The 11,630-nt window shown below is 44.7% G+C and overlaps 1 protein-coding gene across 17 annotated transcripts in view; it reads right to left on the bottom strand.

Moving 5' to 3' along the window:
• Nucleotides 1-922, bottom strand: part of Zmynd11 (zinc finger MYND-type containing 11) — an 89,544-nt gene extending 88,622 nt beyond the window's left edge. For 3 of the 17 annotated variants that reach the window (XM_037205939.1, XM_037205940.1, XM_037205944.1), the window contains exon 1: nt 2-115. The gene's annotated coding sequence lies outside the window, so the exon portion shown is untranslated. Of the gene's footprint in view, nt 1; nt 116-360; nt 582-663 lie in introns of those variants that run through there. The other 14 variants (XM_028859562.2, XM_028859604.2, XM_028859501.2 and 11 more) reach the window with 10 other exon arrangements.
• Between the last annotated feature and the right edge of the window lie 10,708 nt (nt 923-11,630).

The following is an 11,630-nucleotide window of genomic DNA, read 5'->3' as shown; positions in this document are numbered from 1 at the left end:
CCATTATGCTCCGCTCCGCCGCCGCCGCCGCCGCCGCGCCCGGCCCTCCCTCCGGAGCCGCCTCCTTCCCGCCGCCCGGCGCCTCTCGGGCCTCAGCCGGCGACGGGCGCGGGGGGCGGGGGGGGACGCAGGCCGCCGCCTCCTCCTCCCCGCCATCTCCTCCCTCCTCCCCGGCTCCCCCGCTGGCTCGTCGCGGAGGGCTCGGGGCTCGAGGGGCGCCATGTTGGCGGCGGCTTTCACCACAGAAAATGTCTCAGCGCGCGCCGGGGCGAAGCCTGGCGAGGCGGCCGGGGCGTCGCGCGCCGGCTGGAGGCCTGGACCGCCGCGCGCACTCGCTCGCTCGCTCGCTCGCTCACTCACCGCGTCTCCTCAGCCCGACGGCGGCGCGGGCCTGCGGGGCTGCAGAGGACGCCCGTGGGGGGAAAGTTGACGGTCCCCACTAAGCGGTGGTTCCCATGGTGCGGGCGCGGCGGCCGGCCGGGCTCGCAGCCTCCTCGGAGTTCATTGTGTGCGCTCGAGTGTTTCCCCGCGCGGGGCCGGGCCGGGCGAGCGGGGCCTGGGCCGAGCCGCGCACGGGGGGCTCTAGCGGCGGGCGCGGGACTTGCGCGGCCCGCGCTGCCTCCCCGCCCCGAGGCCGGGGGAGCCCGCCGCACCCGCTCCTACCTTCCCTCGACCTGTCTTCGGCGCCTCTCTGCGAAATCGGTTTCAGCATAGTCTAAGGGGTCCACACACGAACTCCATATCAACACACACGTGCAAGCTACGTACGTGCAGGCGCGCTGGAGCCGAGCACCGAGACACGAGGGGTAGCATTGTTAGGATCGGGCCAAGCCCGGTGGGCTGCGAGGCGGCTCGCGGGGTGGACCCGCTCCTCACTAGGCTTGGTTCCTAAGGGCTCCGTGTTGGACCAGCACTCGCCCGTGTCCTGACCCGAGTAGGTAAGATAGTCTCCCTCTTTTTCCAACCCTGTGCTCAAAAAAAGAGTTGCAAGACACCCAAGTTCCCCCGTCCCGTAGATGCACAAATGGACCGTTTAGAAAGAATGGACCACCCATGACCAATCTGGCTAGATCACAGATTGCTGTGAGAAGCAGGTTATCTTTTTTAGTGAGTAATTCTAGATCTAATCAGAGGAGATCCCTTAAGCTATATGGCTTTTAAAAGTCTTGGGGGTAAAAGTCGCAGAGATAAAAGCACATACAGATGTCATACATTGTCCTAATAACCTTTGCCTGCTAGGAATTTAAAAGGGAAACCCTACTCGCCAAAATTGCTTGCCCCTATTCTCATCGGATATATGTGCCTGAAAAATCATTGGAGACGCCTCTAGAAATCTGGGGTCCTTAAATTATCCACCTGTTTACAGAGCTAAGAACTGAGAAATGAATGGCATTGAGTTGGCCTTTGAAGTACACCAGTCAAACAGGGTCTTTCAACCAGTTAACAACCCTGGCACTGATAGCCAAATCTCCCAGAGTAGTGTTTGGGTGTTTTGTTGTTTGTTTTGTTTCTGGCTTTTTTTTTCCACTTCAAAGATCATGAGATATTTCGATTCATTCAAATAACAAAATAAAGCATGACTGGGCAGCAAGATTACTCAGCAGATAAAGGTGCTTACCACCGGACAATCCAAATTCAATCCCCAGGACCTATACATATGGTGGAATGAGATTAAATGCCATTAAAACTAGATAGAGGGAAATCAAGCCATATCTGATTGGAATGCTTTGCTGGGAACCACCTGTTTACATGAATCACCTTTTTAAAAGGTCGTATTTCAGCTATAGAGGAATGCCTACTTCTATATTTTTATGTATTTTACAGAGGCCACTCAAGCATGACTCTCTCTGTCTCTGTGTGTGTGTGTGTGTGTGTGTGTGTGTGTGTGTGTGTGTTTGAATCATGCCTTTTAGGAAAGAAAAGGACTATATAACCACACACACACACACACACACACACACACCTCGCGCCCCAGTTATACCAAATAGAAATCCCTTCTTTTTTTGTGTACACCTCTCTTAGATAACCTGTCCGTAAGATTTCCTATTCCTTTGCTCTGGTTTCCCAGCCCAACAGCATCATCAACTGCATTTGTCTGTCAGCTGGGCAAGTATATGAGAGTGGGTCAGAAGGCCAGTGGCTAGAGGTTAGGAGAGGGTCTGGAAGACCAAACTAATGCAGTTGTTTCCATGCAGCCTGGGACACACTCTGGATTTATGTACTGGGCTGTGAAAAGAAGGCAAAAGGTTGAGGTTCTGAGGGAAGAACTCGGGGACAGAAGGAATGATGGACTGGAGGGATGATTTGCATCCCTCCAGATGTGTTTCACAGACTGTGGGAACACAGCCCTTCCTTGGCCCAACCAATAAACTCGATGTCTTATAATATCTATTCAGCAGATTGCTTTTTTCACATTCTACCTAGAGAAAAGTCAGACATACAGTAAGCAGCAATTCAAGCAATTAAAAGTGAAAATTTTGTCCGTTGAGGAATTATATTCTTACCTTATATAATACTCTTTTTTTTTTTTACAAAGTCCAAATGACTTAAGTCATATAAAAACTGAGATATTTTCCAAAGCTAGGAAAAACATACAGATGAATATTGGTGAGATTTTTGAGTGGAGGAAAACTATCCAAAATTCTCCAGGAATGGGTTGGGGTGTGTGTGTGAAAGAAAGTCACACCCACTCTGGTAGACTAATAAATTTGATTCTATAAAAGTGTATAAAATCATGTCCAAAATGTGTCGTCTCTAAAATATGTCCATGAGAAGTTCCTTCTTATGTACTTTCTCCTGGTTTCTCTCATAGTAATTAAAGTTTAGTGTGTGTGTGTGTGTGTGTGTGTGTGTGTGTGTGTGTGTGTGTGTGTTGGAACCCCAGAAGAGTCATACTCACTGCCATCGACAGTAGAAGCCTCTTGTGACCTTCTGGGAGTTCCTGGCTTGCTAACTGCTGACTGTTGTAATAGTTCAGGCCCCTGCCGCCACTGAAGTGCAGGTTTTTCTGTTTTGCTTTTACTTTTTTTCTTGGTTTTAGCTCTGGTTTGTATTATGGGTGAATGACATAAAAACTGAGTCATATAGATATCCCTCCTCCAAAAGCATAGACTGAGGGCACAGTGTAGCACTATCTGTGCAAAGCCCCAGGAACACAGAAAAAAAAAAAAAAAAAAAAAAGCATGTTGCAGAGAAATAAGTAAACAGAAAGCATCAGGTTGTGGTCAGATTACTAATGTAAAACGTCATTCTCTGCAACGAAACTTTCCTGAAGCTCAATCTAAAGAGATCTTCCCTGGATCTTTCTCCAAACCACAAGCTAATTTATCATGCTACAGTTACACACATCTAGGTACACAGTACCCATTAAATGAAAAATGCTGCAGGGAAAGTTGCTAGTCTCATTTGAAAGCAAAATGCTGTTAAGATATAGTTTTAATAACATAATGTCAGTGGTTCTGTCATTCAGGTATTACACTTTTGTTTTCTTTGGTGTGTGTAGGTGTGTGGTGCATGCATGTGTGTGGGAAGGTGTACAAGCTCATGCTGGGCAGAGATTGACTTCAGAATATCTTACTCAATTGCTTCTCCACCATGTGTTTTGAGACAGGGTCTCTCAATGAACCTGGAGTTCACTTTCAGCTAGGTAGGCTGACCATTAGCCCCTGGGACCCATGTCTCTGCCCACTCTCCCACCCCCCAGTACTGGGCTTAGAGACACATGCTGCTACATTCAGCTGTTACCTGGGTGCTGGGGACCTGAACTCAGGGCCTCATTGCTTGCACAGAGAACACTTCCCCCACTGAGCCGGCTTCCCTGCCTGTAGTTTTTCTTAATATATGGTAATTAAAATTCCATGGCAAAAGGATTATGTGATGTTTAGGTATACTGTGACTGTTATTTGTACAATAGTGGCTAGGGATAGTAAATGAACTAAGGATTGTTCAATACGCAACACCAGGCAAGCTCTGCCCTAGCCCATCCCAGAGTCAAGGAGGCGGGATACTTGAGGACACAGGCTGCTCCCTGAATGTCCCAGGTATATTTCCAACTCCTATGGTTCCCTTCCTAACAGCCAGGTTTAGAGCAGATTTCCGATCCCCTAAGCCCAGGCTAATTGCTACAGAAGAGCTCGAACCATTGCAGCCCTCATGCACACCTTTAGGGAGGCCTGTTAAATCTCCACTCTCAGCAGGCAGCACTGTGGACTAGTTATGTAACTTTTGGCAAGTAGCAACTTCTCCCTGCGTCAGCTCCCTCGGTAATTGAAGGAGGGTTACTAATTGCATGTTATGTTCCCATTAGCACAGACTTTTATGAACTTCAGATTTCCAGAATCATTGGTTCTCCAACTCCTACTGTCTGATTTGTGGTGGTGGTGGTGATGGTGTGTAAGTGGATGATGTGGGTATTTGATCACATGCATGCACAAAGGTACATGTAGAAACCAGCACTCAATCTTGGGTGCCATTCTTCAGGCCACTTGTTTTTCTGAGATGTCTCTTACTAGCCTGGAACTCAACAAGTAGGCTATGCTGGCTGGCCAGCAGGCCCCAGGCATCTGCCTGGCTCTGCCTCCTGAGAGCTGTGATTGCAAGCATTTGCCACCACAGTCATTTTTTAAATGTTGGTTCTGGGGACCAAACTCATGTCCTCCTGCTTATATGGCAAGCACTTTACCAACTGCGCAATCTCTCCAGCCATCTGCTCTCTTCCACAGGAGTCTTCTAAGGTCCTTTGTAAAATGCTCTTCGCTGGGATAGTCACACATGTTCTGTGCGCTCTTAGTTCTCTTTCTCCTTGGCTGCCTTCTGTCTTTCTCCCTGCTTCTGTTTTGTTGGTGGAGTTGAAAACTCCCATCATATGTGATAATTCTCGGCCTCTGTACCAGTGCTGTGGGGCTGGCCATCCTGTGTTGTCGAGCCTGTCACCCCATGTGAAAGTAGGTGCTCCTGGAGAGACTCATTCTTGGTTTCCAACTGCTTGTTCTCTTCCTGTCCAACAGCCAGGACAAGAACAGATTTCATGTGGATGTCACTGCCACCTGTCAGGAAATTCTTGTCTTCGTGTGAGCATTTTGACAGAGGAAGACAGGCTTCAGAGGTTTCTCAAGGCCAAAAAAAAAAAAAAAAAAGGCAGCGTGCTTTTACTCTAGGTGTCCAAACTGTTGAGTCACCAAGCCTCCCTACAGAGAGCCCCTGCCGGGGCTTGGCTTTGACTCAGGTCGTGAAGTGAACGACCTGCAAGCAAGAGGATTTGCAGTTAAGACTCCTAGAATCCACAAATCCTCTGGAGTGGTGGTGTGCCTTTGTAATTCTGCACCGAGGAGACCAAGACAAGAAGACCCCCCAGAGCTCACCGGCCAGCCAGTCTACCCAATCACCGAGCACTGGGTTCAGTGAGAAAGCCTGCGTGAAAAGACAAATCAAATAGAGAGTCAGAGAGGAGGTTGCCTCAATTTCTGGTCTCCACGTGCACATGCACAAATCCACACACCACACACACAGGCACACACACACACTCAAGCATAAAAAAGAAAGAGGAAGGAAGGAAGGAAGGAAGGAAGGAAGGAAGGAAGGAAGGAGCCTGAAGCCGGGCGGTAGTGGCGCACGCCTTTAATCCCAGCACTGGGAAGGTAGAGCTGGGCAGATCTCTGGGAGTTCAAGGCCAACCTGGTCTACAAAGTGAGATCCAGGACAGGCACCAAAACTACACAGAGAAACTCTGTCTTGAAAAAAAAACCAGAAAGAAAGGAAGAAAGAAAGGAAAGAAGGAAGGAAGGAAGGAAGGAAGGAAGGAAGGAAGAAAGAAAAGACAGGAGCCTGAAGAAAGAAAGAAAGAAAGAAAGAAAGAAAGAAAGAAAGAAAGAAAGAAAGAAAGAAAGAAAGAAAGAAAAGACAGGAGCCTGAAAATTTGCCAGTCAATACTTGTTCTTAGAGCTCTATTCTCAGAAAATAGGGCACTGCCTGTACTCTTTGCATGATTCTTGGACATTATGTTAGAGAGGAGCCCTGGCTTTGCATCTTCTAGGATGATCTTTCCACAAGGAGAGACTGGTTTTCATACCTGACCCAGCTAGGTCACAGGTGATTACCTGGAAGACAAGTCAGCCCTGCCTTACTGGGCTGACTTTGTGCAATGCATTACTGAGCACGTCTTCCTCCAACTTTCTAGCATGGGCTACCTCCCTTCAACTCCTGAGCCCACATTCCTATGACATTAGGCTCTATTTAAGGCACACCTGTCTTTCCCCTGTGTTTTATCGTGCAGTCTATTTTGTGTGCTCTTCTATACTTCCTTTGACTGCTTTTCAGGATATTGTTTCAAGTTTGAGGAGGAGAAAAGTCTGGCTGCTCCATTATGAAGGACTGTATGTAGTGAATGGACATTAAAATAAAAGATACCCAAGCTGGGGAGATGGCTGAATGGTTAAGAGTGTGTAGTGCTGTTCCAGAGGACCCAAGTTCAGTTCCCAGGCCTCCTGTAGGGTGACTCGCAGCTGTCTGTTCCTTATCTTCCAGGGGGATTTAGTACCCTCATCTGGACTCTGGGGACACACACATTCACATTAAAGAAAAAGGCGGGAAGGAAGACAGGACACATGTACTTAACCAATATTGCTATCTGACCACAAGGATTCCTTGTGAATGTAACATTTTTACAGAAACTGGTTACATAGCAAGCTAGAGAGCAGTCTCTACTATCATTGTCTGTGATAGTAGACAAAGGAGACTATGTGCCTTTAAAACCCACTACAGGGGGCTGGAGAGATAGCTCAATGGTTAAGCACTGGCTACTCTTCCAGATGACCTGGGGTCCAATCCCAGCACCCACAGAGTGGCTCACAGCTGTCTGTAATTCCAGTTCCAGGGGATCTGACACCCTTTTCTGAATCCCTCTGGAACAAGGCAGACACATTGTGCAACAGACATACATGCATACAAAACACTCATACACACAAACAAAATCCAACCCAGTATAGTGCACTGTGGATATAGCTCAGGGATAGAGTGCTTGCCTAATATGCACAAGGCTGTAGGTTTAAATCCCATGAAGAACAACAAAACTACACATTATTGTGGTTATTGTCGCTGTATTTAAGGTTTCATTGTTTATTCTCTTCCTTAAGCTTAGTGGTAGTTGAGATTTAATTTTCTTTAAATGTATATGAGTACTTTGCATGTATGTCTGTGTACCACTTTCATGCCTGATATTCTCAGAGGTCAGAAGAGGGTGTCAGATGCCCTGGAACTGAAGTTACAGATAGTTGTGAACCACCGTGGGTGCTGGGAATCAAATCTGGGTCCTGTGAGAGAGCAGCAAATCTAGAGTTGAGATTTGCTAACTAACTGATAATTACGATCCCATAGAAATTTGTATTCCAGATGCCATCAGTCAGTGAACTTCCCTCCCATGCCTTTGGAATTATTTCTTGTTTCAAAGGATCCTCTCCTCTTTTAAAAATATTCATAGACTCTGCCTTTCACATATGGATACTTGACAGAAAGTTAGAGCTGATGCTGCAGTGAACATGGTTTGGATTTGTAATTCCAAAGTATGAGGAAAAAAAATAAAGCCTGAGGGAATAGGGATATTGAAGGTAGCAAGCCTAATAGTTTATTTTTTTAATTATTCTCTAGAAATTACCAGGCATATAATGTACATTTACAGTCCTGCTTTCTCTTTTATTATTTGAAAGAAATTATATGTCTAGTGATTAATTTCTTAAAACATGAATAAAATTTATTGGGGGGCTGGAGAGATGGCTCCAGGGGTTAAGAGTTCTTGCTGTGCAACCTTGAGGATCTAAGTTCAAATCTCCAGAACCCATGTGAAAAACCATCAGGCATAGCTGTGTGTGTAACTTCAGGAATCTGGAGCAGAGACAGCTGATCCTGAGAGCTCCTTGGCCAGCCAACCAAGCCCAAACAGTGAGCGTCCAGTGCAGTGATATCCCACTCTCAAGGCAATGAGGCAGAGAACAGAAGACTCTCCACATCCTCTTCGAATGCTCACATAGGTGCATTCACCTGCACATTCATGTGCATACTGCAGACACTCATACCACATACATATGCACAAGCAACACACACACAAACAGGAAAAGGAAATTAAAAAATAAATACCATCTATGAAACAGCTTAGATCTCCTAGGTAGAAATATCAGAAAATAAAAATCTAGAGGAAAAATTAAATGAAAAATTGTTGAGCTGGATTATACTTCCTTAAAAAATTATTAGTCTCCCAATATTTCCTAAGATATTTGGGATTAACTCTCACAGACTGAGAGCTCAGTTCACCTATGTGTCTATTGAGATGAAACCAAAGCTAGAGAGCTCTTCTTTCTTTTTTTTAAATCTAACTGCTCTAAGAGTCTCAAACACAGGAAGCTGTGTCTTCAACTACCAAACAGAAAACTTGATGCTTCTGGGCCCATGTCAGCTGTGGAGCAACCTCAGGCAGTTCAAGTACTTTCTACCCTTCCTTCTGCCTTGGAAAGCCTGTTTTTAAGAGTTAATTGATTCTTTTTTTAAATTTTTGCTGGTTTATCTTATCTCTGTTTGAAAACTCACCCCGAGTAGAAGTGAAAGTAAAAGTGAAAGTACATTTTTGGTTTTTAAAATTAGTAGTAGTATTTTCATTTTTATTAATTCATAATTTATATGTATGTATGTATATATGAAGGGGTGGTATGTGAACATATATGGGGTGCCTCCAAAGCTCAGATCTCATGCAGCTTTTGAGACTTCAAATATGAGTGCTGAGACCTGAACTCTGCAAAAGCAGCAAATGTTCCTAAGTGTTGAACCATCTCTCCAACCCTGGTTTTTTATTTATCTTATTCTAGTTTGCATGTATGTGTGTATGCATGTGCTCACATGCCATGGCACACGTGTGAGGGTCAGAGAAATCTAGGGACTCTGGTCTCTCTACAATGTGGATCTGAGGAATAAAGCTGGTCGTGAAGGTTAGTGGCAAGTACCTTTACCTGCTAAGCTGTCGTGCTGACTCTCAGTGGTAATAGTTAAAGAACCACTGTGCACAGCGTTGATGGAATATGTAGTTTAAAAGCCTGAGAGATACTATATAACTTCGTTTATACTTCCCAATGTTCTAAATGCTAGTTATCAAAACACTTTAGGAGCTGAGGACGTAGCTAAGTGGCATAGTGCCTCATTAGCATGTGCCAAGCTCCAAGTTCAAGTCTTAACCCTACAAAACAAAACCTCTGCTTATGTCTAATTAGTACTTAGCCAAGGGTTTCCATTATAGGAGCTTAGTTGCCAGGTGTTAAATACAAATTGGAATCCTTTATTAAGTGATATATTATGTTGGCAAGGTGATATGTAAACTTTACATGCTTGTATGTAAAAGCAAAGGGGCCAACAAGATGGTTCATGAGGTAAAGGTGCTTGCCACTCAGCATGATGGTAGAAGAAGAGAATTGATTTGTCCTTAGACATCCTCAAATTTGAAGGGGCATGCATGTGCATACATACACACACATTTGGGTTATAACTTGTTACCATGGAAAAATGTGTGTAACCATTAGGGAGTTATCTTATAAAGGTTATATTATAGTGCCATAGCAATGGAAAATTAGAATATGCATTTTTATGGAAAATAATTATACCATATAGAAATGACCATACACACATACTAGAAAAAAAACGATGATAATATAAAATATTTAATAGGTTAACCTCTAGCAAATAAGACCTTGTGATTTGCTTTTTCTTCTTTTCTTGAGCTTGTATTCATTTTATAATTATATTAGCTTGCCATAACATGAAATATTGGTTTTTAAAAAACTTCTATAACTAAATTATGTTCATTTAGTAATTCAATTTTCCTCAACCATACCCTATAATCCAGGAAAATATATTTCTGATGAAAATTTCTATGAACGGATTCATTCTCTTAAGAGAGGAATAACACTCTGGTTGTAAGAGTCAAGTTGAAGTCATTTGTGTCAGTCAAAGAAACAAATTCTCGGTGTTTTCTCATGGTTCAGCCCAGCAACATCAATTTTAGATTTTATTTCTGTTCTCCCTCTAGAATGGTGAAACTCAGTCTTAATTTCTCGCTAACTGTTCTTCTTATCTCTACATTGGAACATACCCAAACATGACCCACGAAAGTAAGGGGACAGGCCCAGAGACCTGAAGTTAAGTGTGGGCTAGAGAAGGAGCCCACGTTAGAGTGCTGGAGTGCTTGCCTCACATCCACAAAACCCCTGCTTTGATCCCTGCATATCTGTAACCATCACTTGGGAAATGAAAGCAGGAGGATCAGAAGTTCAAGATCATTCTCAGCCACACAGCACAGTGAATTGGAGCCCAGCCATTACAGTGGTAATCTAAGAATATGGTGGGTCTTCAGAAATCCCTCAGAATAGCATTTCATGTAAATTCTGTGAAAATAAAAATAAAACCACCAGGCAGACATCAAATGAGCTTTTCGCCACAGAGCAGAACACCTCAAAGGAAGCAGGACACATGCACATGCAGAGGAAGTCTGCGAACGTAAATGGTTGCCATCTGTGCCCTTTGACTGCAGGCATCTGGAGCCACCAGATCAGTATGCTTTGGCCCCAAAAGTAAGACTTGTCAAGAGGTTATCCAACCCTGACTTAAGGATATTTTCACTACTTATAGACATTCTTTTCTCTGTCATCTATTTGTCACATACAGCCTTTGTCACATTGGCTCTGTCTTTCTCAGCTTTCAATTAAAGTTCCCTGCAAAGAAATTTTTACTGCTTTGCAACAAGTCAGCACAGCTGACCTCTATGGACCCCCCATTGTCCCTGCCTCCTTTGGAACAGTCATCCAGAACTGTCTATGTGTATGCCTTGTGAATCCCAGTCCCAGAGATCCCTGGGTTCTGTTACATTTACAGTTTCCAAGTTTAAACAGTCAGGTTTCCCTCAAACACAACTTTTAGGGCAATCAAATTGTCTCAGTGGGTATAGGCACTTACTTCCAAGACTGATGACCTGGGTTCAGTTCCTGTGATCTACATAGGGAAGGGAAAAACCAACTCATTCCTGTTGTCCTCTGACCTCCACATGCCATGCCATGCCTGTGCCACCCCAATAAATAATAGACAACATCCCAAAGTCAGGGCAATGCTTGATATGGGCAGATACGTTGGTGTTACATGACACAGGTCATGAAGATAAATTCTTTATGTGTTGATGAAGAGTGCATTATGAAAGCTTATTTCTGCTGGACAGTGGTGGTATGCACCTTTAATTCCAGCACTCGGGAGGCAGAGACAGACGGATCTCTGAGTTTGAGGCCAGCCTGGTCTACAGAGCAAGTTTCAGGACAGCCAGGGCTAAATAGAGAAATCCTGTAAAGAAAAAAAAGAAAGGAAGGAAAGAAGGAAGAGAGAAAGAAAAGCAAGCGAGCAAGCTTTTTTTCCCTATCAGTTAGCTTTGATTGTTAACTTTCTTGCACAGTTAGAGCCTGCATCCGTAGAAGTGAAGTATTCTGGGCACTGTGTGGTGGACACCAGCTGCCCTTTGCTGTGTCAGCTTGTTTGAGCCTCAGTGACAGAACTTTCACTTGCATTGCACTCATGAAGAAATTAAGTTGGTGTGTGTGTGTGTGTGTGTGTGTGTG

This window comes from Peromyscus leucopus, chromosome 5 (assembly GCF_004664715.2).
Source record: "Peromyscus leucopus breed LL Stock chromosome 5, UCI_PerLeu_2.1, whole genome shotgun sequence".
NCBI classification, from domain to species: domain Eukaryota; kingdom Metazoa; phylum Chordata; class Mammalia; order Rodentia; family Cricetidae; genus Peromyscus; species Peromyscus leucopus.
Note: the sequence above shows the minus strand (reverse complement) of the source record. Positions and strands in the feature narration are given on the sequence as shown.